The sequence below is a fragment of the Nyctereutes procyonoides genome, unplaced genomic scaffold, assembly GCF_905146905.1.
Source record: "Nyctereutes procyonoides isolate TBG_1078 unplaced genomic scaffold, NYPRO_anot_genome, whole genome shotgun sequence".
NCBI lineage: Eukaryota > Metazoa > Chordata > Mammalia > Carnivora > Canidae > Nyctereutes > Nyctereutes procyonoides.
In genome coordinates this window covers 7,110,474-7,138,006 of record NW_026575048.1, presented here as the reverse complement: position 1 = coordinate 7,138,006, position 27,533 = coordinate 7,110,474, and the positions used below count along the sequence as shown (strand labels likewise).

Below are 27,533 nucleotides of genomic sequence, written 5' to 3'. Positions count from 1 at the left end.
AACAAGTAGTCAGAATGAAATGAAATTATGATCTCATTTTGCTAAAATACATACAATTTGGGGGTGGGTTAAGTTGGTTAAGCATCTGCCTTCAGCTCAGGTCCTGATCCTAGGGTCCTGGGGTGGGAGCCCCACGTCGGGCTCCCTGCTCGGTGGGGAGTCTGCTTCTCCCCCCAACCCCTGCTAGTGCTCTCTCTCTCTCTCTCTGAAATGAACAAATAAAATCTTTAAAAAATAAAATCCATACAATTTTAATTACATGTCTGTACAGGACATCTGTAACATCTGGATACAGAGGACATTCTTCTATTCCTTTACAGACTGAAGAGGACGCTGTATCTACCTGCCTACGTTTGCAGACACCACGGACACCTTCCAGCAAGAGTAGCATGTCCTGGAGGGTATACCCCAGAACCCTAACAAGGTTGGGGGGCGGGGAGGGGGGAGGTTTACAATTTTACGCAGGATTTTTTTTTCCCTTTGTTTTTCTGTGTTTGCCCATCTTACTGAAACGGATGCAGAATTCTGTGCAGGAAAATGAATCGTTTCTTCAAAGATTAAGTCAAGCACAAAAGCAAAATGGACACAGCTGAATACGCAGCCCATGAGTTCTGGGGGCGTAAAGCAATTCCAGCTTGCAGGGGAGGCTTTGGGGAAAAAACACCTGCCTCCTGCGAAGACAGGACCCAGGGCCCGGGAAGCTCATCCTAGGCGGCGGTGCCCTGCGCCGTGGTGACCCGGGGACGTGGCACCTGACATCAGGCCCCCGGCCAGCTCCCGCCTCCCACCCCTGGAGGGAAGGGCTCCATGCTGCCGGTGCCCGGAGACCCGAGGCTGCTGACACCCGGGGGCTGGCTCCTGGGCCCCGAGCACAGGCTGGATCCCCGTCCCCACGCCCACGGCTCACAGATTCGCAAGGAGTCAAAAGGAGAACCGCCAACCGCCTTCCTGAGCACAGGCTCGGGCGGCGACAATTAGCCATGACCGCCTGGTTTATGCTCCGCTCTACTTCCTGAGTCTACGGTGAACACACACGGCTGTCATCACTGGGGAACAAGTGACTTTAAAAAGAGAAATACCTTTGTCTGCATCCACCACCCCAGGAGGCTGATGCAAGAGCGAGCCCAGCACGACCCCTCCCGCGGAGCCCCCCCCCGGGCTGCCACCTGCCCAGCTCGGCCAGGTTAGGGAGGCCAGGTTAGGGCGGCCTGCACCCTCACCGTGTGACCACCTGTGGCCCTAACCGCATTCCCCGCCCCGACCTTTGATGCTTTGTTACTCCTTGGCCTGTCTTGAGCAACAAGCTCAATGAGAATCCTCCAGCTGGAGGAGGCGTGGGGAAAAGTGGTGACAGGACAGGGCTCCGGTCCCTGCGCAGTCTCAACTCTGTGACCTTGGGCAAGTCACTACCCCAGAATGGCACTCTGTCACCTCCACAGAAGTAGGAAGGGAAAGGACACCAGATAAGGAACTCCCGTCCTGGCAACGTGAGCCACCCCACTCTCCTGTCTGTCTATCCGTTCATCCATCCGGCGGAGGGGCCTCGTCTGCCCCGGGAGGGGGACACACTCAGGATGCTCACCGCATGACACAGGAAATCCACGTAGGGCTGCCTGTCTCCACCAATCGCCGGGCAAATCCACACTCAGAACTAAACTTTTGAGGTCAGCAGGCTTTATGAGACTTAACACACTTTGGAAAGCCCCTCGCAGCTCACTGGCAGGCTGCGATTTCTGTCTCAGGTTTGGTCGGCAGGATGACCAGGGGCCCTTGCTGACTGGACACAGACGCCCAGGGCGCTAAGCCTCCAGCACCTGCCACAGCCCATCAGCTGGGGAGTGGGCCCCCATATGTCACCCTGCTCCCCAAAGCTGTGGCCCCATCAGGCTGAGGCCTGAGGCTCAGCCATTGGCCAAGAGCAAGCTCCCTGCCTGCCCCCTCTGCCAAGAGTGACCAGTGGGGGAACACTGTGGATGCCCAAGGCCAGTACAAATGCCAGCCCCCCCACCATGCCCCACACTCAGCCTTGCTCACCCGCCCTTTCTGGGCAGCCACGACAGCTCTTAGGGACAGCCGGGACAGGCCTACCTGACCTTAGTGACCTCTACTGAATCCACCCACAGTTATGAAGGGATTTGTTCTATAAGCCAAAGAAGGTTAGCACTGGAAGGCCTTAGAGACTTCTGGGTTAGTGTTTTCAGACACTTTGCTAAGGATTTTTAAATGAAACTTCACCCAGAACCTCAATAAAATGCATGCATGGGGGGTTGGGGGGGCTGAGCTAGTAAGGCAGGTAGAGCTGCTCGCCCCTCACTCTGCCCCAGCTACCCCCACCCTCCTGCATCCCCAGGGGCTGCTGTGCAGAGCAGTGACCTACAGCTCAACCAGACCCCACGCCTGCCTGAAGCAGGACTCACGCTGAGGCTCGGGGCCGGTGGCCCATGTGTACGCTGGGTTATAGCACAGCAAGAAGCCAAGGGCGTGAAATGACGACAGGTGTCACAGGGCTACCTCCTGAGATGACACAGGTGACACAGAGCTCCCTCCTAAAATGACAACAGGTGACACTGGGCTCCCTGGTGAATTGACAACAAGTGACATAGACCTCCCTTGTGAAATGACAACAAGTGACACGGAGCCTCCCTGGTGAAACGACAACAGGTGACACTGGGCTCACTCACCAAGTCCTGTCAAGGGCGCTTCACCAACACCGGCAGCCAGCTCAGTCAGGGGCCACCACCATGTGGCCAGTGTGGCTAAGCAACCGATGGCAGCGTACTTCCAAGTTCACACGAGACGGGAAGCAACACGTCAGATGGGGAGGAAGGAGCAGCTGGAGGTAACACGAGAGCCGTGAGCAAAGGAGACAGAAATGGTACAAAATCTGTGAACTCACAAAAGTCTGGGGACGGTCGGTGGAAGGCCACCCCAGCCTGGCCTGAAGAACACGCCTAAAAAAAGACAGGCTGTCCGTCTCGGCTTGGCCACTGGCCATGACGCGGCCTCAAAAAAGCGATGGGAGTTCATTTCCTACCCGGGCAAATCCCTCCTAGTATCCACTCGGCCAACAGACGTTTCCTGAGTGTCTCCGGGTTCGGAAATGGTGCTCAGGACCATAAAGGACACGAAGGAGGGCCCAGCCCGGAGCTTGAGAACACAGGCGGGAGGAAACGCGGGAGGAGCGGTGCTGGGGAGGGGTGCCAGGGAGGGGTGCTGGGCGCAAGGAAGGGCACACGCGAAGTCGAGGAGGCAGGAGAGGTGCCAGGCTCAGCAGATGGCACTTGGCTCTCGAAGCCTGGGAGGTGGGCAGGAGCCCGGGTGGTCCCCTGGGCTTGAGCTGCCCTCTGCAGACTACTGGCAAGTCCTCGAAGCGTGTGGCAGGAGGGCAGGGAGGCCACGTGTGGCTCTGAGAAGTCACCCCTGCAGCCAGGAGAACAGACAGGCGTGTGAGATGGAAATGGAGCCAGCCAGGGGAGTGACACAGCCCAGCCCACAGGAGAGGCCGCAGGAGAGGGGCAAGCCTGGACCAAAATGATGACGCGGCAGCAGGCCAGAGGGCCGAGGACGGAGTGCGGTTCTCAGACTGCAGTTAGCAGACTGGGAGTGCTCACAACGCAGGTTCCCAGGCCCTGGCCCAGCGGCTTCTAACTCCAAAAGCCTGGTGGGACCCCAGGAATCTATAATCTCTGATAGATGGTCATGACCCACATTTTGAGACACACAGCACAGACGGCCACCGCCGGCGCATTAAGCAAGTTAATGTCTAGCAAGAACCCAGCCCTGGCATGCAAGAGGCACTCCAGAAGAATCCCTCAAATCTTCCACAGCTAGCACTGGCTGCCACCTCTTAAGTGTGCTAAGCACTTAAATGCATCAGCATCTAAACCAATCTCTTACCAAGCGTATTAGGTGAGCACCATAATTCCCATGTGAAGAGGAACCCAGCTATGGGCTGAGGTGTATGCATCCCTCCACCCCAAATTCATATAGGGACGCCCTAAGCCCGGGACCTCAGAATGTGACTGTGCTTGGAGACCGGTTCTGTATAGAAGTGATTAAAATGACCTAACCCGGGCAGCCTGGGTGGCTCAGCAGTTTAGCACCGCCTTCAGCCCAGGGCGTGATCCTGGAGACCCGGGATGGAGTCCTGCATCGGGCTCCCTGCATGGAGCCTGCTTCTCCCTCTGCCTGTGTCTCTGCCTCTCTCTCTCCCTGTCTCTCATTAATAAATACATAAAATCTTTAAAAAAAAAAAAAAAAGACCTAATCCAATCTGACAGGTGTCCTTACCCAAAGAGGAAGTCAGGGCAGAGCCACACACAGAGGGAAACCGTGTGAGGACCCAGTCAGGAGGCGGCTGTCCACAAGCCCAGGATGGAGGCCTCACAGGGCTCAGAATGCTCAGGAGGCCTCCAGATTGGAGCCTCCAGGACCGTGAGAAGACTTTTGTGATGTGGAAGCCCCGGCCATCGAGTGGCATGGTCAAGGAACTTACCAGTAAGAGGCAGGAAGGAACAGCATGGACCCCAAGACCCCCCTCCTCCCAACCTCTCCAAAGCTAATGCTCCCAACCACTGTCCTCAAAGGACTAAGACTATTTCCTGCGAGAATATTCTGTACCCAGTTAACATCCACCCAAAAGTTCAAGACTGATCATCTTTCGTCCTCACCAGGGGTGTCTACGCAGGGACCACCCAGTGGGCCTACCAGACACCTTCCCCCACCCCGTTCCGCAGGCCCTCCTGGCACAGAGATCACCGGGCCACTTGGAAAAAGCAAACCTGTGTGGCTCACCACAAAAATTGTAGTCAAGTGTTTAGTTTAAAAGGAAAAAAAAATCAAAAGGACCAAGGTTTAAATAACAGGAAATGTTCTGAGGGCTGCAGACTATGTGTGCAGGTAGAAGGAGAGTGTGCGCTACAGAGAAGGAGCCAGACTCCTGGAACCCTGCTCTGCCTGACACAGCCAGGGCCGCACCCCCGCGCAGTCGGACCACTTTGTTCAGAAAAAAGGCGACAGGCTGAGGCCAAGATGTTGGGACCAGCACCACTTCAAATGCACTTTGTTAGTGAGATCTTTAAGTTCCGAGTTCCTGTGGCTGGAATTTGGGCAGCATGGGCAGGGGTGGGGCCAAGGGGGCAGGGGTGGGACCTGGGGGCAGGGTTGAGACCCAGGGGGCAGGTGTGGGACCCCAGGGGTAGGGGTGGGACCCAGGGGGCAGAGATGGGACCCAGGGGGCAGGGGTGAGACCCAAGGGGCAGGGGTGGGACCCAGGGGGCAGAGGTGGGGCTGAGAGGGCAGGGGAAGGACCCAGTGGGCAGGAGTGAGACCCAGGGGGCAGGGGTGGAACCAGCAGGCAGGGGTGATGGGAAGGGTTAACACCAGAGGGAAAGTATGGAGTGATGAGGAAGAGACGGGTCTGGGGTAGAGGTGCCACAGGGCTGCCTCTGCTCTGGAGGCTCCCAGGGGACTCCGCTTCCCTGCCTTTCCCAGCCTCCACAAAGCCAGTCGCAGTGGCCTGTTCTTACTCACATCACCGTCACTCTGACTGCAGCTGGGGGAGGCTCCTCCCTCTTGAGAGCTCAGGTGACACCACTGGGCCCACCCGGATTATCCCGGCTACTGTCCCTGAGCCAACATCCCCAATCTTTTTTTTTTTAAAGATTTTATTTATTTATTCATGAGAGACACAGAGAGAGAGGCAGAGACACAGGCAGAGGGAGAAGCAGGCTCCCTGAGGGGAGCCCGATGTGGGACTTGATCCTGGAATCCAGGGATCATGCCCTGAGCCAAAGGCAGATGCTCAACTGATGAGCCACCCAGGCGTCCCAAGATCCCCAATCTTAATCACACTGCAAACCCTTTACCATGTAAGGGGGCACAGTCAGTCTTCTGGGGTGGGGGGTCCTGCCCGCCACGAGACCCTTAAGGGGATGGATTCTCCAAAGCCAGAGCAGTGGCTTTTCACTTCTGGGGGCACAGAAAGCCCCAGGGCAGCTCAGAGGCATTTGGAGGCTCACTCCGATCGCCCCTGATGCTGGAGAGGTGCGCGAGGGCCAGGAGGCTGCATTTCAATCATCTGCCCCAACACCCCCACCCCAGCCCACAACAGGAACGAACATCTCCAGGTGGGCCAGTAAACCAGATCGTGGACAACAAATTTAACTGAGCACCTGGTCCAAGCTAGGCAGTGGGTCGGACGTACCAGAGCCCCAGTGCATACGGTCACTTCCGAGCCACGAACCCTCGGAGGCGTCGCTTAACCTCTCTGGGCCTGAGCGTCCTCGCTGTGAGGTGGGATCCGGGCCATCACCCGCTTACCGTGGAGAGTGCCTGAACCCACACACACAGCCAAGTGCGCGGGGGACCAGGCTGCTCCAGGAGTACATGAACAGCTGGGGACAGAAATGGCCCCCAACTTCTGTCTTTCACACTCACTAAGTCGTACAGGCCACCAGGAACAAAGCTTCTGATACATCAGTCAGGAAATGAGAAGTTACAGGTCAGATGTCAACCATAAATTACCCACCTGTGAATACGTAGACAGTAAGGCATTAGCTCAGTTAACGCCACCTGCAGAGAATGCCACCTAGAGAATTCAGTCCCGTACAACCAGGCTCTGGATAACACCATTCTCTAGCGGAACCAGACAAGGCTCTCGGCCAAAATTAAGGGCTTGTCTGAAGGTGAGAGTACTTACACCCACTGACGACTGCCAAGTTGGTTCTGGGCCGACCTTAAAAGTGCTTCAGAAAATCAACGGAGCCCTGATGTGAATAAACTAGCAGGAACGTAGCACCCTAATATAAACCTGGGCATTTGATCCTCAAGGCAGCCTTTCCAGGTCAGTACAATTTACACACCAAGTGTGGAAACTGAGGCTCAGGGCAGCTAAGTGACCGGTGTGGGGCTCACAGGGCCCAGAAATGGAGCCAAGGTCTAAACTGGGGATCCCTGGGTGGCGCAGTGATTAGCGCCTGCCTTTGGCCCAGGCCGCGATCCTGGAGACCCGGGATCGAATCCCATGTCGGGCTCCCGGTGCATGGAGCCTGCTTCTCCCTCTGCCTGTGTCTCTGCCTCTCTCTCTCTCTCTCTCTCTGTGTGACTATCATAAATAAATAAAAATTTAAAAAAATAAAAAAATAAAAATAAACCCTCTACTGGCCATCGCAAGGGATCAAGAAAAGCAAGGGGCGTGGTCCCTCCTATAGCAGGCCCACAATACCCCAATACCCCCTGGGGAGCTGCTTCATACCTTTTGGGGTGACAGGACCCTTATCCACAAAACACTCATACTGCAATCCGAACATAATCTAGAACCCTGCCAGGTGTCTCTCCAGCTCTTAGCCATGGCTGCAAATCACAGGAGTGATGGGAAAGTGAAGCGGGATTCCAGGTAGACTCTGGCGACAGGAGCCCTTCCTTCCACATGCTGGATGGAGCGAGGATGAGCCCCAGCTCGGGCCCCAGACGGGCTCAGCTCAGTCCTTGGGGACACTGCAGCAGAGGGGCTCTGGCACCATCACCCTCTAAGGTATGGGGCCCACAGGCTAGTGTAGGGATCAGCCCCATGTGCTCTGGCCACCTGGACAAAAAGCTCACGCTAGCTTGGCGGGGGAGGGACAAGGGAAGACAAAAGAGCTGGAGGCCAGAAGGACACACCGATGTGTGTCTTTGCGGGATGGCGACAGTCCAACCCAGCTGGAACGCAGGGTGGATCTGGGGGAGGACACGGTGGCCAGCGGCCCAGGCTGAGAGCCCGGAGCATCTGTTAGCAAGCACCAGCCAACTTCAAAATGCACGGGAGGAGGAAGAGGGGCAAGTGTTCTCGAAAAGACGGAATATGTGTCAAGTGACACTGCCCCAATTCTCCCCAAAGGGAGAAACGACTGGTCTCATATATTTATCAGCGGCGCCGCTGAGAAGGAGAGAGGATCCCTCACGTGGGGCACCAGGGGCTTGAAGCCAGCCTCACCCCCCACCCCCCCACCCCGAGTCACAGAAAGCGGGCAGGGCCTAACTCACAGGTGACAGCACTGGGCCTTGGGGTGAAGGTGGAGGCACATGGGCCAGCGCAACCCCAGCTTGCTGGCTCCTGGCCCGAGAGTCCCACCTACAGCCCCTGACCCCCTCCCTGAGGTTCTAGAGGTCAAGGAAAAGAGTTTCAAAGGTCAAGGGTCCCTGAAAGCAGGATCACCCACAGGGTTCCCACCACCTACTTTCAGAGCCTGAGGATGACGAAGAGGACACGCCAGGCTCCTTCGACGTGCTCTAAAACCAACCTCCCACCTCCCCATCGACTACAGGGGAGCCCGGGCAGCATCTGCTAGTGGCCGCGTGAGGCAGAGAGATCCTCTCCGCATTTACTTTGAGAAGCAACTCCAAGAAAACGTGGCTAATTAAGCTTTAGGCCCCCCTGCCCCACCCCCCAAGGCTAGGAGTGCACCTGTCTCCTCCAGCACCACCTGCTGCCTTCTGGGGTCATGCTCCCCCAAGGTGGTCCGTGGGCACTGGCAGGTAGTCACCCCCAGGGGAATTCTGGCCAGGGGACAGAGAGGACGCGTGGTGGCCCACGGCACACACGCAGCCCTCGATCTCACGCCCTCTGCCTTCTCCAGGGTCTCTCGTTCCACCGGATAGTCACACTGTCGCTCTGTTTTGGGTGTGAACAGTCACACTGTTCTGTGGAGGGTAAAATACTGTCAGGGCAGCAACCTAGTTCCTACAGAGTTTAAAAATCCCCAGCTGCTACATCATTTCCCAACCATTGTCCCCCGTCGAGTCCATTCCATAAGGTCCTGGACAGAGGCACTAATTAGCCGCAGAGCCGGAGCGTGGGGCAGGGATGGTGAGTAGGCCAGGTGGCACCGAGCAGACGCTTCTGGGCCCTCCTTCCAGCGAAGAGAGCAGAGGCTTCATCTGCATTCACAGTTCTGGATCTCGATGTCCTAAAAGCACATACCATGTGCTTCTTCTTTGCAGGGACACCCCAAAAAACACATCATGGTGACTCTGGGCCCCTTGTTAGGGATTAAGAGAGTTGGTCAGTGGGAATCTGGAGAAGGAGGGGTGGCTGGGACCAGCTCTGGGCAAGCCTCTGCAGAAGCAGGTACGGGGAAAGGCCCAGAAGTGTGGACTCCTCCAGGTCTCCCTGGGACACAGCACCCTCTCTGCCTGGTCCTCAGGAGCCCGTGGAAATCCTGACACGGCTACCTTAGGGCCCTGACACCTTCAACAGGGAGCCCTCTGAACCCCAACACGTCTGTAAATCCCTCACCTGAAACATGATAATGGCCCCAGAGCCTGGTGGGTCAAATCCCAACAACTCCTGCCCCCCCTACATACACACCCCAAAAACAGAGCAATGGAGTAGGTAGGTTCTCGCTGACCAGTAGCCAAGATGACAAAGGATGGCACCCGCAGCCAAGGTCAGTGCAGACAGACAAAGCAGGACCAGGATGCTGCTCCTCCACCCTCCCTCGGCTCTCCCCAAAAGGCGGCCGGAAAACCAGCATGCCAATCCGGAATCCCCAAAACTAGCGCGGTCACTTCTGAGAGGTGCTGCAGGACTATGTGACACTGGGAGCCACCGAGTGGCTGCCCCTAAGGGGAGGATACTGAGGCCCAGGGCAAGTGGCTTTCTTCCTAAGATCATGAGACAGGTAGCCTGGCGGGCCTCCAGAGAGCGCGGCGCCGGCCCCCAGGGATGCAGTCACCGCCGGAGCCAGGCCCAGGCCCAGAATTCCCGGGGAACAGACCACTCACGACAGAGCACTGTTGTCATGGCAACCAAAGTCTTAACAACTTTGGCATTTCCACAACCTTTGATTGATCCGGTTCTCAGAATTTACATTACAATGACACCGTATTTGCATTTAATTTATTTTAATTGGCTTTTACATAACTAAACGTCTTGGTTTCACCCTTAATAACAACAGGGTGAGTGAGTTTTTTTGAATCAGGGGACCCTTACAGCAGCATGAAGGAAGCTAGTAATTTCGCATTTTCCTGTTTGGAAAAATCCTTCACTGACTTTCTAAAAGTACCTTTTGGCTTAATCCTCTCTTTTTTTTTTTTTTTTTTTTTTTCTGAGAAGACGGGAGGACCTTTTGCACGTTGAAGTTCATCCTTTAGATCATCCTCGTGTCACATTCACATTAAGAAATAAATCTGATTAGGATGCTCTGTGTGTTAGTTAGTTCAGGGTGTGCGGGAGTGGCGACGATGGAAGCATACGTGAGTTCCAAGAGATTTCTTTTTCCCGTGGACAGACACGTCCCTGGTGCCTCGCATCCCTGGCATTTAGCGGGCACCCGTGGTAACTGCATGTTGAATGAATGAATGAGGGCTCATTCTCACTGCCTGCGGCAAAGGGCCATTTAGGGGGTGCCAGTTACCTGGGCTTCTACTATTTTCATTCTAAGTGAGCTGCAGTTCCAGGCTGGAGAGGGTGGCACGTTTCTGGGGCTGTAAGAATAAGGGGTGCAAGTGTGGGGGGCTCACCTGGGGCCTTCACCTGGAGCTCACTACCGACAACTCCACTGACTGTCCCTCCATGGCAAGGGCCAGTTACAGCCGCAATGCCAAGCTTAAGGGGGAATGGAGATGAATGGGGTCGTGTTTGGTCTCCACTCTCCAGGGGACTCTGTCTGCTGGGAAAACAGACTTATTTTTTAATGTCATTGCCTCTAAAAGACACTGATAATGACAGTCGAGTACAGGGGCACAGGGCACAGGCCAGGGAAAAAGCATCAACCAGCACATGAAGCCCCACTAGCTTCTTGGAAGGATGTGTGGGTGCTCTCCAGGTTGGGGGAGGAGGGTTTCTCTTCTCAAATGACGCGAACGATGGGAGTCAAGGTGCGTGTTCTCTTTCCCCATGAGCCAAGACCCAAGATCCAAGATGGGGAGCACTCTGCACCCCAGGACCAGCTCCACTTAGCAGGCAAAAGTCAGAGTGAAAAAAATCCCTGAGAGTCTTAAACCCCCAGTCCCTGCCCCACTCACCCCCACCCTCACCCCCCTGGTCCCCAACAAAGGTGACCACACAGCTGGCTGTAAGCCGGGAGCAGGTTTATGGGGGAGCTGCTTGCTAAATACATACTCTGATACGAGCCACGCTGGACTGTCTGTATTTGAACAAGTGTTTTTAATCTGACCAGTAAGTTTCCAGGCTGCCCGACACACACTCAGCCGGTGACTCCCCTGCCTGGCAGGCAGAAAGATGGAGCTGATCGGACAGTCCCAGAGGATGAGCGAGCAAGTACAAATTTCCATGTCTTTTGTGAGTCTCGGACAATCTGTTCTCTGGGCCTCTTCTGTGGGCTGACACCTCGCAGGAGGGAAAGGAGAACCACAGGTTGACCCCAGACTAGGAGAAAAGAAAAGATCAGAAGACTCAGAATTCAGTTTCCATGGGGGGTGGGGGTGAGGTGGGGATAAAGACCCAGCAAGGAGACCTGTCCTGTTAGACCATCAGGTATTCAGAGGCTGCAGGATGTGAATATAAAAAGATCAATGATGATAATGATGACGACGATGATGATGATGATGATGGCAATAGCCCTTCCACAAATACAGCACTCTAGAGGTTACAAGAGGTCTAATGGCTATTTCTTACAACAATCCTGGGAGAGAGGTTTTATAATTCCCATTTTAGATGAAGAACGAGATGCTCCCGGGCAGTGCTCCAGCAGACCCAAGGGACCTGCGTGGGGAAGGCGATGGTGGCTGCTGACCAAGTCCATACAGGTGCCTTTTTTCTTTTTGAAAACAACAGTCCCTTTACTTCCATTAGAACAGAAGTCAGTCCAGTGTCAAGAAGAGACATCTCTAGGGCCGCTCAGCTATGTCTACGGTGGCTCAGTCGGTAAAGCATCTGACTATTGATTTCGGCTCAGGTCTTGATCTCAGAGTTATGGGTTCAAGCCCTGCGCTGGGCTCCATGCTGGGCGTGGAGCCTACTTTAAAAAAAAAAAAAAAAAGCAAAAGACAAAAAAAACAAGAAACATCTCTAGTCTGGAGTCACCCTCTGTGGCTCGGTGAGACAGGAAGTCTCCTCGAAGCCCAGGCCACTGGGGGCCTGAGGATTGTTTTCTTGTTCAGATGACAGCATCCTCTGCGGCCATGAAGACCAAGCTCACTGATCAAATCACGGCACACAAAGAGGCTGGAGCCTGCCGCGCCCTCAACATCACCAACGTCCAGTGTGGCCACCAGCTCTTCCCCGTGCCCACATGTAGCCTCTTCAGGTTGTGACGAGCCCACTTGAGGTCCCTGCCAGAAGGGAGGGACACAGACCTGCAGAAGGGAGGACAAAGAGTGGACGTGCCTTCCTCTGTTGAAGTGGCCACAAAGAAACATTTGGCAAGAGAGAGAGACAGAGACAGAGGCAGGCCAGGGATGCCGGCCACAAGCCTCCAGCTGCTGATGCTGTGGGGGGCTGGCTGCCAGTGTGAGCCAGGAGTGGATGGGCCCAGGACCCCTCCTTGGCTTCATGCTGTTCTATTATGGGTCAAAACCATAGCATAAGCTCAAGGGACAGGACCCCCAACATCCCACTCACTGTTGTTCCCCAGGGCCTGGAGCCCAGCTTGGCGCACAATATAAAAGGGTTGAACTAATTTGCCGAATTGTACTGAGTAGTCATCGTTCACACTAAAGAGAGAGTCCTTAGCTTTATTAAAAGATTTTGTTCTGGTTGTTGTTTCGGGTAGGTGTTCTCTTGATGCATTTTCAAGTTTTTGGCAGGAAAGGTAGGGTACACAGCATTAATAATTAGGCAACCAGAAAGGAGGGCAAAATTATGTCAGAAATCACCAGTGTAAGTCCACAAAACGTACGACCTTTGTTTAGAAAAATTTTGTTCACGCGCACAATTTCAGAAATAGAAGTCAGGCTTATTCCTTCTCCAGGACAACTGGGATACCCAGGAAACCACAGGGACACACCCAGTCTCCATGGTAACCTACCTGTTTCCAGTGACTGGAGGGTTTCCTTCCTGCTTCTGTGCCGCATCCTACAATAAACTGAGGACCCAGCTTTCAAAAATAATAATTTCTGAACACTGTAGCCATCCTAATTTTTTTTTAACATGGTTTCCTTATGGTTCAGATCCTGAAATAGTTTACCAGATGTGTGTGGAATTTTGCTGACAAGTATTTTCTTGCTCAAGATCAGAAATATGGACAGCAGACTATAAAGATGGGATTTTTTTTTTTAATTTCAAAACCAAGAAACTAGACACAGACACTGAGCTAGGAGCAAAGGCAACCTCTAGTTTTTCACATTATATAGTGGTATTATTTGCCTGGAGAGCCGGCCCAGCCACCAGTGTCTCTCCCTCATTCACCCTGAAATTAATTATTCATATCAGCCAAGTTCTCTGATGATTGGCCTCAACTCCATACTCTTCCACTGCTGACTCAGACAGATCAAACCTCCAAAAAAATAACAACCTAAGAAGCCTCTGGAAGGATGCCACCAAAAGTCAGGCATGGCCCTAACAAGGACTGAGAGGATCCTGCTTCTCAGCCAGTAAATAAAGAGTCAACCCAACACCAACCCAACACCAACCCAACATTAACCCAAGTCAACGCAAGGTCCAAGGCAAGAGCAGCACAGGGAGTGGTGAAGGGTCTGCCCAGTAAAAAAGAAGAAACATATTCTAGACAATAAACTCCACCCTCTGCCATGTTGAAATGGCAAGTTTCTAGGAAGGCTCAGAATATTTTTCTTCATATTCTAGTTAATAAAGTTACTCAGCATCGAATTTAGATGAAATTAGCAAATTCTAATGATGCATTATGATAAATTCCATTAATCCAAACCATCACAACTATGGAATTTGTGGGTTCCAGCCAGTCTGACTATATTAAAAAGAAAGTTTGCTAAGCAAATAATAAGGTAAACAAGGTTATCAGAGGAATGTGTCCTTGGGGTTCCTTTTAAAACCTTTTTTTTTTTCTCAGTGCAAGAGTAATACACACCCATTGGTAAAAATTCAGAATGTAGAGAAATATGAGAAACCAGGAAAGAAAAACCACTCATGATCCCAAAAGAGTCAACCACTGTTAAAAGTTTGGTGTATGCCCTTCTCATCTGTCTAACTTTTTTCCCTCTCCCAAACATAACTGGAATGAAACTGTCCAAATAGTTCTATACCTGGCTTCCCAGTCACATATTTAGGAGAAATGTTTAAATTGCTTATTTTCAACCCCTTTAGCAAAAACCTACCAGCCTATAACCACAAATGTGTTCATTTCAAAGAACTCTTTTTTAAGATTTTATTTGTTTTATTTATTCATTTATTTATCTATTTATAGAGCAAGGGAGGGACAGAGAAAGAAGAGAATCTCAAGCAGACTCTACCCTGAACTCACAGCCCCACACAGGGCTCGGTCTCACGACCTGAGATCATGACCTGAGCCAAAACCAAGAGTTGGATGCTTAACCGATTGAGCCACTCAGGCGCCCCTCAAAGAATTCTTAATAATTCATTAACTCAATTCAGGAGTTTGCATTAATACATACTTTTGTCTATAACACAATTCCCTGTCTTCTATAATATTCCCTAATTCCCCCTAACTCACAGTTAGTCAAAACAAAAAGTTCAGGGGTGCCTGGGTGGCTCAGTCGGTTAAGCATGTGCCTTGGGCTCAGGTCAGGATCCCAGGGTTCTGGGATGGAATCCTGCATCAGGCTCCGTGCTCAGCGGGGAGTCTGCTTCTCCCTCTGCCCTCCCTCCTGCTTGTGCTCTCTTTCTCTCTCTCTCTCTCTCTCTCTCTCAAATAAATAAAATCTTTTAAAAAACAACAATAAAAAGTTCAGTCCACCAGTTTCTTGCTAATCAGTGGGCTTCCCAGAAAGAAGAGAGTCGCACCATGACAAAGAGGAGGGCTGCATCCTCTGCACTGGTTTTCCTTGGGCGTGTCCTCTCAAAGGGATAGTGAACAGCTTCTAAATCAGGCACCGGATCCAGAGCCTAAGAACTTAGCTCTGCTGCCAACCTTCTGTACTCCCCTTGACATCACTCACCTCCTCTGTACATGAGCCCATCCTCTTCATCTCAGCTTCTTTCACATACAACACCGGTCCTGGGACATATATATGAACCTGCTGAATGGACGGAGGGGTGGATGAAACACACAGAGCTCACCCCCTCAACCTCAGTATCTCTGACTCTTCCCCTTCCTTCTCATTGGTGCTCCACAAATTTGTTCCTTGACACGCTCAGCTTCTTCTGAATTATGGTGCCGGCTCTTGAGATGGCAGTTGCTAAGGTATCTGTGTGTTCTAAAATGTTCTTTTCCTCTTTTTTTTTTTTTTTTTTTTGCAGTCACTTTAGCTAAGAAAATTCTCTTTGCTTCATGTTGGATGTGTCCTAAAATTCAAGTTTACATTTTTTTTAAGATGTTATTTTAAGTCATCTCTACACCCAACATGGGGCTCAAACTCATGACCCCGAGTTCAAGAGTTACATGCTCGAGGGATGGAGCCAGTCAGGAGCCCCTCAAGTATACATTTTTAAACATTTCTCCTGGCCCACAGAGCTGACAGAGAATGTAGAGGTTACCCAGTCCTGAGCTCCAACTGATAAGGAAACTGAGATCTGGAGAAGAAAAACTACACACACACCAAGTTAGAGCCAGACATGGATAATCAGATGGGGATCGTTCTGTCAGCCCAGAAAGCCTCGATGGCTTCTATACCACCATGTTGCAATTTTAGCAAACAGGTAAAACATTCACCACTCGGTGATGAGCATGGGAAACAACAATGACCTGCCAATCCCACATTCAGGCCTACAAAAGCAAGTCCCTCTGGCGAAGGTGTTAAGGATAAATACTTCAATTCTCCCACCATCCTACAGTCAAGGAAGGGAGTGGTAGTTTAGCCACACATCTGGACATCCATTGTTCCAGGCTCTGTGCCAGGAATGGGGGGGGCCACGGAGGAGAAATCACAAGGTCTTACATGCAAAGAGGCCCACTGTCCTGGGAGAGGCAGACAAGCACAGTGTCCAGCGAGCAAGGTCAGACTCCGGCCAGCACTGGTGAAGAGGGGCAGCAAAGGGCCTGGGGAATACAATAGGGAGCCAAATTTGTCCTCCCTGGAAGGGCAATGGGGAGCTCAACAGAATAGGTACCACTGGCTCTCTCCTTGGCCTGCAGAATAGGTGGTTTATCAGTCAAGGTTCTCCAGAAAAACAAAACCAATAAGAGATTCACATATGAGGATACTTATCAGAATTAACTCATGTGACTTTGGAGGCTGAGAAGTCCCACAGCCTGTCATCTGCAAGCCAGAGACCCAGGAAAGCTGGTGTTATTGAGTCCAAGTCCAAAGGCCTGAGAACCAAGGCAGCCAATGGTGTAAGTCCCAGTTAGAGTCCAAAGGCCTGAGAACCAGGAGGCACTAACATCCAAGGACAACGGAAGACAGACACACCAACTCAAGCAGCCAAAGTAAATCCCACCTTCCACTGCCTTTTTGTTCCATTCAGGCCCTCAGTGGATTGAATGATGCCTGCACACATTGTTGGGGTGGGGGTGGGGGGGTCTTCTTTAATCAATCAATTCAAATGTTAATCCCTTCTAGAAACACCCTCATAGACACACCTAGAAATAAAGTTTTACCAGTTATCTGGGCATCCCATAGCCAAGTCAAAGTGACATATAAAATTAACTAGCACAGCTGGGATTTTCCAAGACTACTCCAGATCAGTGAGTCTCATAAGGCCTCTTTTAGAGTAACATTCCATCATCCACTCCATACCTACCATCATCTTGTACTAATTCCCCCTCATTACCCTCCTCACAGTAGGTGTCCTCCCACAACCTGCCAGCAAAGAACCCTTAATTCAACAGAAATGGGCTATGTGAAGCAGTGAACCAAAGGTAGAGACTGGATGGTGGTGGTGATGGTGGTGGTAAAGGTGATGATGATTACAGTGATGCTGATGATGGTGGTTGAGAGTTATGATTATGATAAGGAAGATGACGATGGTGGTGGTGATGGTAATGGTGATGATGGTAATGGTGGTAATGATGGTGATGAAGAGGAGAAGGAGGAGGATGGTGATAGTAACGATAGTGATGGTGATGAGGAGGAGGAGGATGATGGTGGTGAGTGATGGTGGTGATGGTGCTAGTGGTGATGGTGAGGAGGATGGTGATGATAGTGATGGTAGTAATGATGCTGATGGCTATGAGGATGATGATGGTGGTGAGGAAGAGGATGATAGTGATGGTGTTGATTGTGAGGAGTAGAATGGTGATGACAGCAATGGTGGTGATGGTGGTGATGATGGTGATGCCTATGAGGAGGAGGATGATAGTGATAGTGGTGATGATGAGGAGGAGGACAAAGAAGGTGATAGAGGTAATGGTGGTGATGATAGGGATAGCTATGATGAGGAGGAGGATGATAGTGATGGTGGTGATGATGGGGGTGGTGTGGTGATGGTGAAAATGATAATGTGGATGTACTCGGAAGCCGGCATGTGACCCAGGACAAAGCACAGGGAGAAGGAGCAATGGGCCGCAGTGAGATCTTCACACTGCTTGGGGGGCCCCGGCTGAGAAAACCTGGACTTCACCTGTACTACAACTCGCCTCCCCCTACTTCCTGCAGTGATAGTAAAAATCATTCCCAAATGCATAAGCTGTCACCTTACAGCTAGCTCTGAAAACAATCACTGAGGCCATATTGTTTTGAGGGCAGATAATAGCATATTATCAAGAACATATGCTAATAAAAGTAGCAATTTTTCATCCCATCTTCAGAGAGAAAGAAGAGGGACAAACACTCCCCGGAGAATAAGAATGGATCATAAGTGCCAAAGGTCCAGCATGAAAGAAAGCCAAGCGTCAACATCTGTCTGAGGCCTCTTTCTACCTTTACTCACTGAAAAGAAAGACACCCAAAGAAGCCAAAGCAGCCACCACATTTCATCTCCCACCCTTGGAAGCTGAGCCAGACTGTCCAGGCTGCGTCACCAAGCATGGGATTGGCACTGCATGACTGAGGATTTTTAATAAAGTCTTATTCCTGCCACTGCCACCCCACGCTTTGGAGAGGGCTGAGAGAGAGAGAGAGAGAGAGAGAGAGCGCCACCAGTCCTGCCCACCCACAGCCCTGCCTCGGGCCCATGGTTGGGGCACAGGCTTTTCTAGATATCGCACACTCAATCTGGCAGGACTGACTCCCCAGCCCCACACATAAATATGGAAAATTGTATGGTGTTGGGAATGATTTGTTTTTAAACCCAGGTGATTGATCTTGAGAGGTTCTCACTTCCCTCCAAAAATGGATTACAGCACAGCAAAGAGAGAGGATGGGAGTGACAGGGAGGGGTGGGGAGCTGTCGTCAATTCTGTTTTCTGGAAATGTCTAATAAATGCACAGGAAGGAAGCAGAGACTTGAGCATTTTGCTGCCGGAGGGGGAAAAAAGTGCTGTGATCCATACACACGGCCGCACAGAATTGCGGTTCTGCTGGGGTTCCCAAGAGTCCCCGGGCAGCCCATAGGCAGATGAGCACACTCACAAGCAAACTCAAGAAATGCTGCCAAGTGCTCTAGAAGGCAGGGGGTCAAGAGGTCGGGACCTCACTGGGTCTGAGGAATGACCTCACCTCTACGTCTTCGTGCAGCCCCCTGAACTGGGGCCACCTCGACTGTGTCCGCGACCCTCAGAGAGGCTTCTCAGAAGGCATGAGCTGGGCAATCCAAAATGGCGGCTCCTTAGCCCCCAGTCACGGCCCACAGCAGCTCCCCTCCGGGAGCCTTCACACACAGTCACAGGCTCTCACATCAAACGCTTTGCTACTACAGTCTGGGTCAAAAAGATGCCTAATAAACCTGAATATGAAAAGAAATCCTTAGTGACAGAGGAGGCACTGCCACCCAAGAACGTCATTTTTTTTTAAGATTTATTTATTTATTCATGAGTGACAGAGAGAGAGAGACACATAGGCTGAGGGAGAGGCAAGTTCCTTGCAGAGAGCCCAACACTAAACCACTGAGCCACCCAGGGGTCCCTCCAAGAACGTTTAAATAGCAACAATGGCCACCACCACTTACCACAGACATGTGACCAGCCAAAGACTCCATGGGTTCGCTACGTCCAGGTTCCATGTGATAGTCTAACGCGGCCCCGGAACCCCTTCCTGCACATGAGCAAACTTAGCTCAGAGAGCATCACCCAGCTGATAAGTGACAAGAGCAGAGCCTGACTCAAACCAGGGCTGCTGGACCCCAACACCCCTGATCTTCAGAAAGAAACAAGACACTCTTGCTGCCCACTGTGAATGTTCTCTGCCTCGCTAGGAGAGAGGGGCTATTTGTGTTTTCTGTTTTGTTTTGTTTTGTTTTGTTTTGTTTTGTTTTGCCTCTTATAGGAGTGTTTCTTTTTTGTCTGGGTTGTCTTTTTAATTTTGTTAGTTAACATACAGTGGAGAGCAACCATTTGTGACCTGGTCTCCACACACCAGGCCCAGATCTACCTGTCTGCACTGCGTAGGCAATTTCTGTGACTCAATCTGCAATCTGTAAAATGGGGTCTCCTCCTCTGCTTTTTCCTATTTATCTTACAAAAATAACCCAAGAAGAGAAGGTCTTCTGAAATGTACAAGCCGGGCAAGTGCACCCCCTTCCCAGGGCTTCTGTCCGTCTGTCTCCCAGGAGAGCCTGCACCCACGCATACTTAAGTCACTCCTACCTGGTCAGCTGTGAGGCAAGCGCTGGGGCAGATGAAGATGTGCCACGTACCGCTCGTGCCCTACACAGAATTTATGTGGCTTGGAGACTATGACAAGAAAAACTAAACACTCCAGGAAAAGCCCCAGAAGGGCAGATCCTTACTACCAAACGGGGGTGGGAGAGAAAGTGACTTTGGTTCCTCTACTTCTTGCCGACGGCTTTGGGTGAGCTGTTGTGCTCTGGACATCCTGGATTTTTTTGTTTAAAAAATGGGTTTGGGGAGATCCCTGGGTGGCTCAGCGGTTTAGCGCCTGCCTTTGGCTCAGGGCGTGATCCTGGAGACCCGGGATCAAGTCCCACGTGGAGCCTGCTTCTCCTTCTGCCTGTGTCTCTGCCTCTCTCTCTATGTCTATCATAAAGAAATAAAATCTTTAAAAATAAATAAAGAAAGAAATAAAATTTAAAAAATGGGTTTGGGGGCACCTGGGTGTCTCTGCCTGTCTCTGTGTGTCTCTTATGAATAAATAAAATATTTTTAAAAATAATGGGTTTGACTTCTTCTGCCTCACATGTTCTTGACCCACATCATCATTACTCCCCCACCCCCACCTCGTATTTAAATTTTAACTCGTTGCTGGATACTCAGGAGCTGACGAAAGAAATGTGAGGGAAGCAACTTCACTGAGCGCAGCCAACAGGCCCTGTGTGCACCCCAGGCACCCAGCGCTGTGCTAGGGGAGGAAAGGGGGCCAGATGGACAGTCACTGCGTCACAGAGCTGGCCATCCCACAGGTGGGCAACCACCCAGGCTATTTGATCAGCCTGAGGGAACAATCAACTCTCACTGGAAAACCCCAGGAAAGCCTCAGGGAAGAGGCCCTGGAGCCATATCTATAAAATGAGAGGCAGGAAGAAAAGGCAAATCTAGAAGCACAAAGCCCATTGGCTGGTGGCCTGGGGGTAGGAGCAGGGGCAGAGAGTGACAGTAAATGGGCAGGAGGGAGCTTTCTGGGGTAATGCAAAGGTTCTAAAACCGGATTGTGGTGACGGTTTCACAATTCTGTAAGTTTACTGAAAATTCCTGAATTGTACATTTGAAATGGGTACACTTCACAGTATATAAATTATATCTCAATAAAGCTGTTAAAAAATTTTTTTCAAGGATGAGTAAGAGTTTAGCACATAGAGAAGTCTGGGTGGGAGAGAAGGCAGGTGCTGTGGCAACCCGGCTACCCTCACCCTCGCGGTCCCCCCACCCGCCAGACACCTGCACCCCTCCCAGCACAGCTTGGAAGGTTAGCTCCCAGGCCCACATCATGCGCCCTCTGCCCAGGGGGTGGAGCTTCCCCGGAGCCCCTGTCAAGCTCTGAGGACTCCTCGGAGGTCTTCCCAGCCCCCAGCCCAAGCTGAGCTCTGGCAGGAAGCCTGTATGGAGCTTTCAGAGTTCTGCTCAGAGCAAGGCACACAGCAGGTGTTCAGAAGAACACTTACTGAGCAAGAGCATGAACTCGGAGTGGGTGGTTGGCCAGCGGGCTGAGTGAGATGACAAAATCTGTCTTCAGCCTGGACCTGATGACAGCAATGACTGGACTGGAAGTGGGTCTCCAGGACCCAGGATAAGGGATGAGACAGCTCTGCTCTGCAGGAACAGAGGGGCCCTGGGGACAGAGAGAAGGAACTAGGACAACAGAGGACTGACCGCATCATGATTTATGGACAGAGGAAGAGGGGGCAAGAGCCCAGAAACACTCCTGAGATTTCTAGCTGTAATGATGGAGGAGGCAAGTCCTTCACTACAACAGGTAGAGGGACCGGCTTGGGGGTGGCAGGAAGTTCTGGGCTCTGCTTTGATGTGCAGTAGCGTGGAGCCTGCATGATGAGGGCCATGGGTCTGGGTGTAGGGAGAGCTCAGGTTTTCTCGGCCTCCAATGCACAGCGTGAGCCCAGCTGAAAGGAAAGCACTAGAAGAGCACCTAAGGGACACCCCCGTGGCCAAAAGAGGCACGCAGCAAGGACGGATTTCAGCTGGGCCACCGGGTACTGAGGCAATCTCGGGAGACTTCCACGAGGAGAACCACACACCCCCAAAAGCCTTCTCCCTGTCTTCAGAATCACGGCGGCCTCCTCCAGGGAGTACGAATTTAACAATCCCAAGTGTTTCTCAGCCAAGGGTCACAGACCCATCACTGGCTCCGCAGAAACTTCTCATCTAGTGAGGCAGGTGGGACGGATGCCAGCACCCCGACCCGGCTCCTGGCTTCCTGCCAACCTGAGCTGCACCTCAAGAGCTGAAAAGCAACAGATATCCGGAAAACACAGCTGCTGGATTAGCAGGTGTCGGGGGTGCGCTTGGCTTATAAAGGTAAATGAAAAGAGCCCCAAGAAGGCATCTTTGCCCACCTGCTGCTGGCAGGGGAGGGCTGCCACAGGAAGAGAGCCTGAGATCTCTCGGAAAGTGTCTTCAGTTAGTCATGCCTCATAAATGCAGAGATATGAAGCTTTGCCTCTGAAATTCAATTATACTTGAAAGGACATGGCCAAGGCAGGGCTCTCCTAAAGGATTTACTGTGCTTTCCTGATGATGGAAAAAAAAAATTCTTTAGACTTGCACCTTGCTCATCAGTGCCTAAGAAATTGTTCACCTGTCAAACTGTATCGATTACCGGAAGTTACATTAAAACCCATGTCACCAGATTCCATTCTTTGTTGTTGTTGTTTGGTACCAAGTGATTTGAAAGAAACATTTTTCCCCCATGGAGCAAGAATCACCAAGATGGCCCCTAAGCCATCTCCATACACCACGACCTGTCGTCCCCTGATTAGAAACTCAACCCAAAAGGAAGAGAACAAAAGCCACATGAGATGCACAGATGCACAGCCCTACACGTGGGCACGAAAACACCAAAGAAACCCACTGAGACTGTGGGAGGATGGTGAATCCCAAAGTAGACAGAGCATGATTAAAGTTTACAAGTGCCCTCCCTCCACATACAATGACATCCAGGGCTGACAAACTAGCAAAATACACATAATCCCCCATCAGGCCTGGGCCGGAGACTCACAAATTAGAAGCATTATCCCATAACAAACAAGCTTGGTTTCAGGCTTGCTGGAATGCTAAATTCTAACACAAACCTGATCCTGATTTAGATAAAATTTCAGCTGCCAAATAGCTTACTCTCCGGTGCCAAATAAACTCTGGGGCTCCTTAGTAGTATCAGGGATTAACACTGGTTCCTAAGTGACCTGGGCACTTCACCATTTATGAGTGGCAATACTAGGTCTTAGAAGAAGTTTAGAGGAAGGACGGTAGGCATAAGGGGGAGACAGACTGCCTCACACACAAATACTCAATAGGGTATTTTCTGCGAAAAGGCAACCCTTGGAACCGTGCATGTGGAGCCCCAAAGGCAGTGGGTCTGAGCCCAGAAAGACAGCACTACTGCTTTACCATGATGAAACTCCAGAGCAGCTCCAGGTAGAGACAGAGCTCGGTAAGGAGGAGGCCTGGATGGGGACTGTATGCAGAGGTGAGTCCACTCCTGTCACTCAACAGCTTGTATTTCTAATTCTGCACAACCCAGTGGCCAGAAAGGGGCATTAAGATAAATTCTGAAGGAATTAGTCCAAGCTCCTTTATATCTCACAGAGTTTCCCTCTAGAAGGCTTATTGGAAATGAATGGATCACTGGCTAGGGTTTGGGCAAATCTCTGTTCTTCTGGGGTTTTGACCTGTTGTGTCTCCACAAGTCTGAGCTTCCAGGCATCTGATTCCCAATGCCAGGTGTCCCAAGTTATTATCACATGTTCACATCTATTTTCCACCTTATGAAAAACATCAAAGTGGAACCCAAAGGGAGCAGGGAAGGCTACAACGCACCACATCCCACAGCCAGAGGCCCTGGGCCTTCCCTCTGGCACATTATCCAATAAAACCTCAAGAGCTCAGTAATTACAGGCGCTCTCAAAAGTGAAACAGAAATAGATCTAGGGCCAAAACACTGCTTTGCTTGAGACAAAGGGCTGGTTTTAAGCAGGAAAATACAAACCAACAACGACAACAACAAATACCCCAGCTTTTGATCTGTCTTCTGAGCTGACGAAGCCAGCCTGATTTTTTTTTCAATATTATTCAATCTGATTATGGGAAAGAGAGTAGGATTCAGATGAAAAGCCCTTTTCTCCTCTTGGATATAAAATCATCTTATGAAACAGAAAAAGCAGCTTGCATTCTAAGTGTGCCCTGACACCAAATCGGATGAAAATTTGGCTTATCCAGGTCCCCTGATCCCCTGGCCTGCCATTACCACTGAGGCCTCAGCAGAAGGTGCTGGTAAAGACAGACCAAGCAAGAGGTTTCTGCTCCTGTGTCATCAAAGCCTGCAAAGGATTCCAGCTCCCTGAGCACACCCACCGGGAGCAGGTGATCCCAGGAAATGCATCCCACGCCTCCGCACAGCCCAGTTGATGATCTCCATGCCCCCAGCCCCATCCCATGCAGATGCTCCATTTTGAGAGCAGCATGCACCATGAGGTCCACAGCTCTCTTGGTGAAAGGTTATTTGTGTTTCCGACTGGGAAGGGTCCTGAGAGGAAGAAAAAAACCACAGCGAGGGAGGGAAGGAATCACCAGCTTTGGCAGAAGGCAGCAGGGCAGCCAGGGCCAGCTGGCCCCGCTGGGTCTGAGCAAGCGATATGCTGCGGTTGGCAGGACTCTCCCTGAGAGTGAATCGTGCTTAGAGGGTGCGCACATTCACTGCAGTTCAATGTTACACAGCCGTAGGCTTCAAACTAAATATTTTAAAAATTAAGGTGTAGGACTAGGAGGAAGGATCCTACCGGCCCTTGGCCTCCTCTGGGCGAGGATGATCCAACAGAGCCGCAGTTGGATGGGTGGGGGTAGGGTCAGAGGGTGTTCAGCGCCCAGGCCCCAATGCAGGACTGGCGGTCCTGGCAAACACCCCACCCCCACCCCCAGGGGGAATCGGCGTTGGCCGGGAGCAGAGGGGATGCCTTCTGCTAGACCCGGCGGCCGGGATGCCCTGGGAGCCCAAGGTCCGTCTCTGCGGGGAGTGCCACTTTCACGCCCTTGCCGCCAGACTCCACGAGCTGCAAGCCCCAGGGACTAGGCACTTGTTGAACAAAAAGGCTCCCGATTCCAGCAGCCGCCGCCGCAGTTGGCCAGGAGAGGGACCCCCAGCTCGGGCGCCGGAGCCTTCGCGGCTGGGCGCTGCGCGCTCCTGCAGACCCGAGGCGGCGCCGCCCGGGAGGTGCGCAGAGCTGGCGGCGCACCCGGCAGCCCAAACTTTCTCGAATCTCGGTGCTTCGCGGTTAAGTTAGGGCCGTGAGGGAGGCACACAACATTCGCGGGAGGGGGCTGTAATAGCACCACAGACGATAAAGAGGGGGAAAAAGGATTTAAAAAGAGAGAGACACTCATTGACACTAATGCAATTAACTTAAGCACCTACTGTGTGCCAAGCGCTGGGCCAAGCGCTGTCTTTAGCGCGTTCTCGTTTTAAATGTCATGAGAGACCCCGAGGGAGGAACTGTCCCCATTTGATAGAGAAGCAAACCTCAACCAGGGAAGGTGGCGTGCCTGGCTCAGGTCGCAGTGCGGGTCACGGCGAGGCCAGGGCTCCTAACTGCGGAGCAGGGCTCGGCCGTCGCCCCTGGGCCTAGCGAGCAGGGAGAGGATGGTCGCCGCCCCCTACCCTGGCCGGAGCGCACCTGCCACCCACGTGGGCTGCGGGACCTGCCCCCCGGCGGGGCGAACCCAGGCAGCCCCAGAGGCCCGCGCTAGCTCCCGGGGATCCGGGGTGGGGGCGGCTGAAGCTCCGCACTGCGCCGGCCGGCGGGGGCCAGAGGGCTCCGCACGCAGGGCTGGCCCGCCCACGCCCACCCCGCCACCCGCGCCCCACGCGCAGCCGCTCACACCAGCAACTGCGCCCCGACGCACAATTCCACAAACGCAGCCCAAAATGTGCACACCCACTGTGCACACGGATCCCCTCTAGGACACGCCATTCCGGGGACACAGCACCGTCCGCGGTCATCCACAACTCCACCACGCAGACAGACAGAGGAGGCACCCCCAACACACGCGCGCGCGCGCACACGCAGAGAGCCGGGTCGCAGCTCACGCCGGTGCACACGCCCGCACTCCCCGCAGCCCTACCTGCTCCGGCGCAGGACGCGGCCGCCGGCTGCCCGAGCCCAAGTTCGGCGCGGCTGGCGCTAGGGCGGGCGCGGGCCGCTGCCCGGGGCGAGCGCGCCGAGGCCGGGAGGGGTGGCTAGGAGCGCGGGCCTCCGTGCGCCCGCAGCCTCCGCGCCGGCCCTGCGCTCATCGCCTCCCAGAAAAACAAAAGGAAGCCGGCGGCGAGGGAGCGAGCGAGGTGGAGGCGCCCGCCCGTCCGCCGGCCCGCCCGTCCGCCGCCTGCAGCCGCCGCGGCCCGCCTGCCAGCGCCGGGAAGGAAGGGACTCGAAGGCGGGACCCGGAGGCGGGACCCGGAGGCGGGGGCCGGGGGCGGGGCGTGCGGCGGGGCCGGCGCTCGAGTTCCCCGCGGCCCCGCCCCGCCAGGCCCCGCCCCCGCCAGGCCCCGCCCCCAGCCTCGGCCCCGCCCACCTGCCTGCGTGGGTCGCGCCCCCGGCCCTGGCCACGCCCCTCCCGGCCCCGGGGTGCGGGCCTCCGAGCCTCCCCCCCGCGCCCCTCGGTGCTCCCCGCTGCGCCCTCCGCCCCGCCCGGGCCCCAGCCCGGCCCGGGTCCCGGGCGGATCTCGGGGCCGGAGCGGAGCCGAGCACCGGGGCCGCCTCCCTAACCCTTGGCCTCTGGCCTGCGGGCGTGGGAGAGGCGGGAGGCGGCACCGGGAGGGGCCAGCTCCGCGCCCACCCCCCGCCTCCCGGGCCTCTGCAGGAAGTGCGGCCCGGGTGGCCCAGAAAGGGAAGAGGCCGGAGTCGCCCCAGGCTGCAGGCTGTCTCCCAGGGCCCTCTGGCACCCTCACCGCCAGTCCCCTGCGCGGATACACCCTACCGACCGCGCCTCTTTCGGGGAAGGAGCGGAGGACCGGGAGGAGGGACGCCTGAGTTCCAGTTCTGCTTGCCTTTGCCAATTCTGGCGATTTCAGCAAGTCCCTGAGACTCCCGCGGCCTCGGTTTCCCCACCTATAAAATGCACAGGCGGCGGAGCAGGCTTCTTCCGGGGCCCCTCCCTCCCTTACGGGCTGCGGGTCCTTGGTTGACATCCTGGTCCCAGACACAGGCGGCCTGGGCGGCAGGGAGAGACAAACCTGTGTTTCCTGTAGACTTCCTCTGTCCCCCTCCGAAGGCACCTCCCTGAGGGAAGGAATGGGGGACTGTGCTTCCCAGAACCCCTCGCCCCAGTAGCTCCTGAAAATCTGGGCCCTGGAAAAAGCAAATATATACACACACCCACCACTACCACCACCCACCCACCCCAAACATCCCCGAAGAAAGGTAACCACAGAAACAGCCCTGAATGTGGAGCTGGGCGTTAGTGTTAGGCTGAGACAGACTGTCTTTCTGGCGTCTCTAGGGGAAAACTCAAATCCTCCTGCAAATCCTCCTCCACAAAAACACGGTGAGTGAACTCCCACTACACAGGAGGCTGCAGGGAGCAATGCTGGTGGGCGGCTTGACGGGGGGAGCGCTGCGCTGGCTGGCAAGGTGGTCTGAGCCCAGACCCCCCTCTCAGCAAGCAAATGGCAAAGGCAACCCCAGAGGGAGTTAGTCTCCTAGGCAGCCCTGCTGTGGGGATTAAATACAATAATGACTGTGAGCGCCAGCGTCACCGGTATGGGGCTGTGGTGATGTC

At 53.3% G+C, this 27,533-nt stretch overlaps 1 protein-coding gene across 1 annotated transcript in view; it reads right to left on the bottom strand.

Moving 5' to 3' along the window:
• The window catches only part of HPCAL1 (hippocalcin like 1), a 112,125-nt gene extending 85,943 nt beyond the window's left edge, over positions 1-26,182 (bottom strand). Inside the window, exon 1 of the mRNA XM_055327296.1 lies at positions 25,881-26,182. The gene's annotated coding sequence lies outside the window, so the exon portion shown is untranslated. The remainder of the gene's footprint in view (positions 1-25,880) is intronic.
• Positions 26,183-27,533: the final 1,351 nt, after the last annotated feature.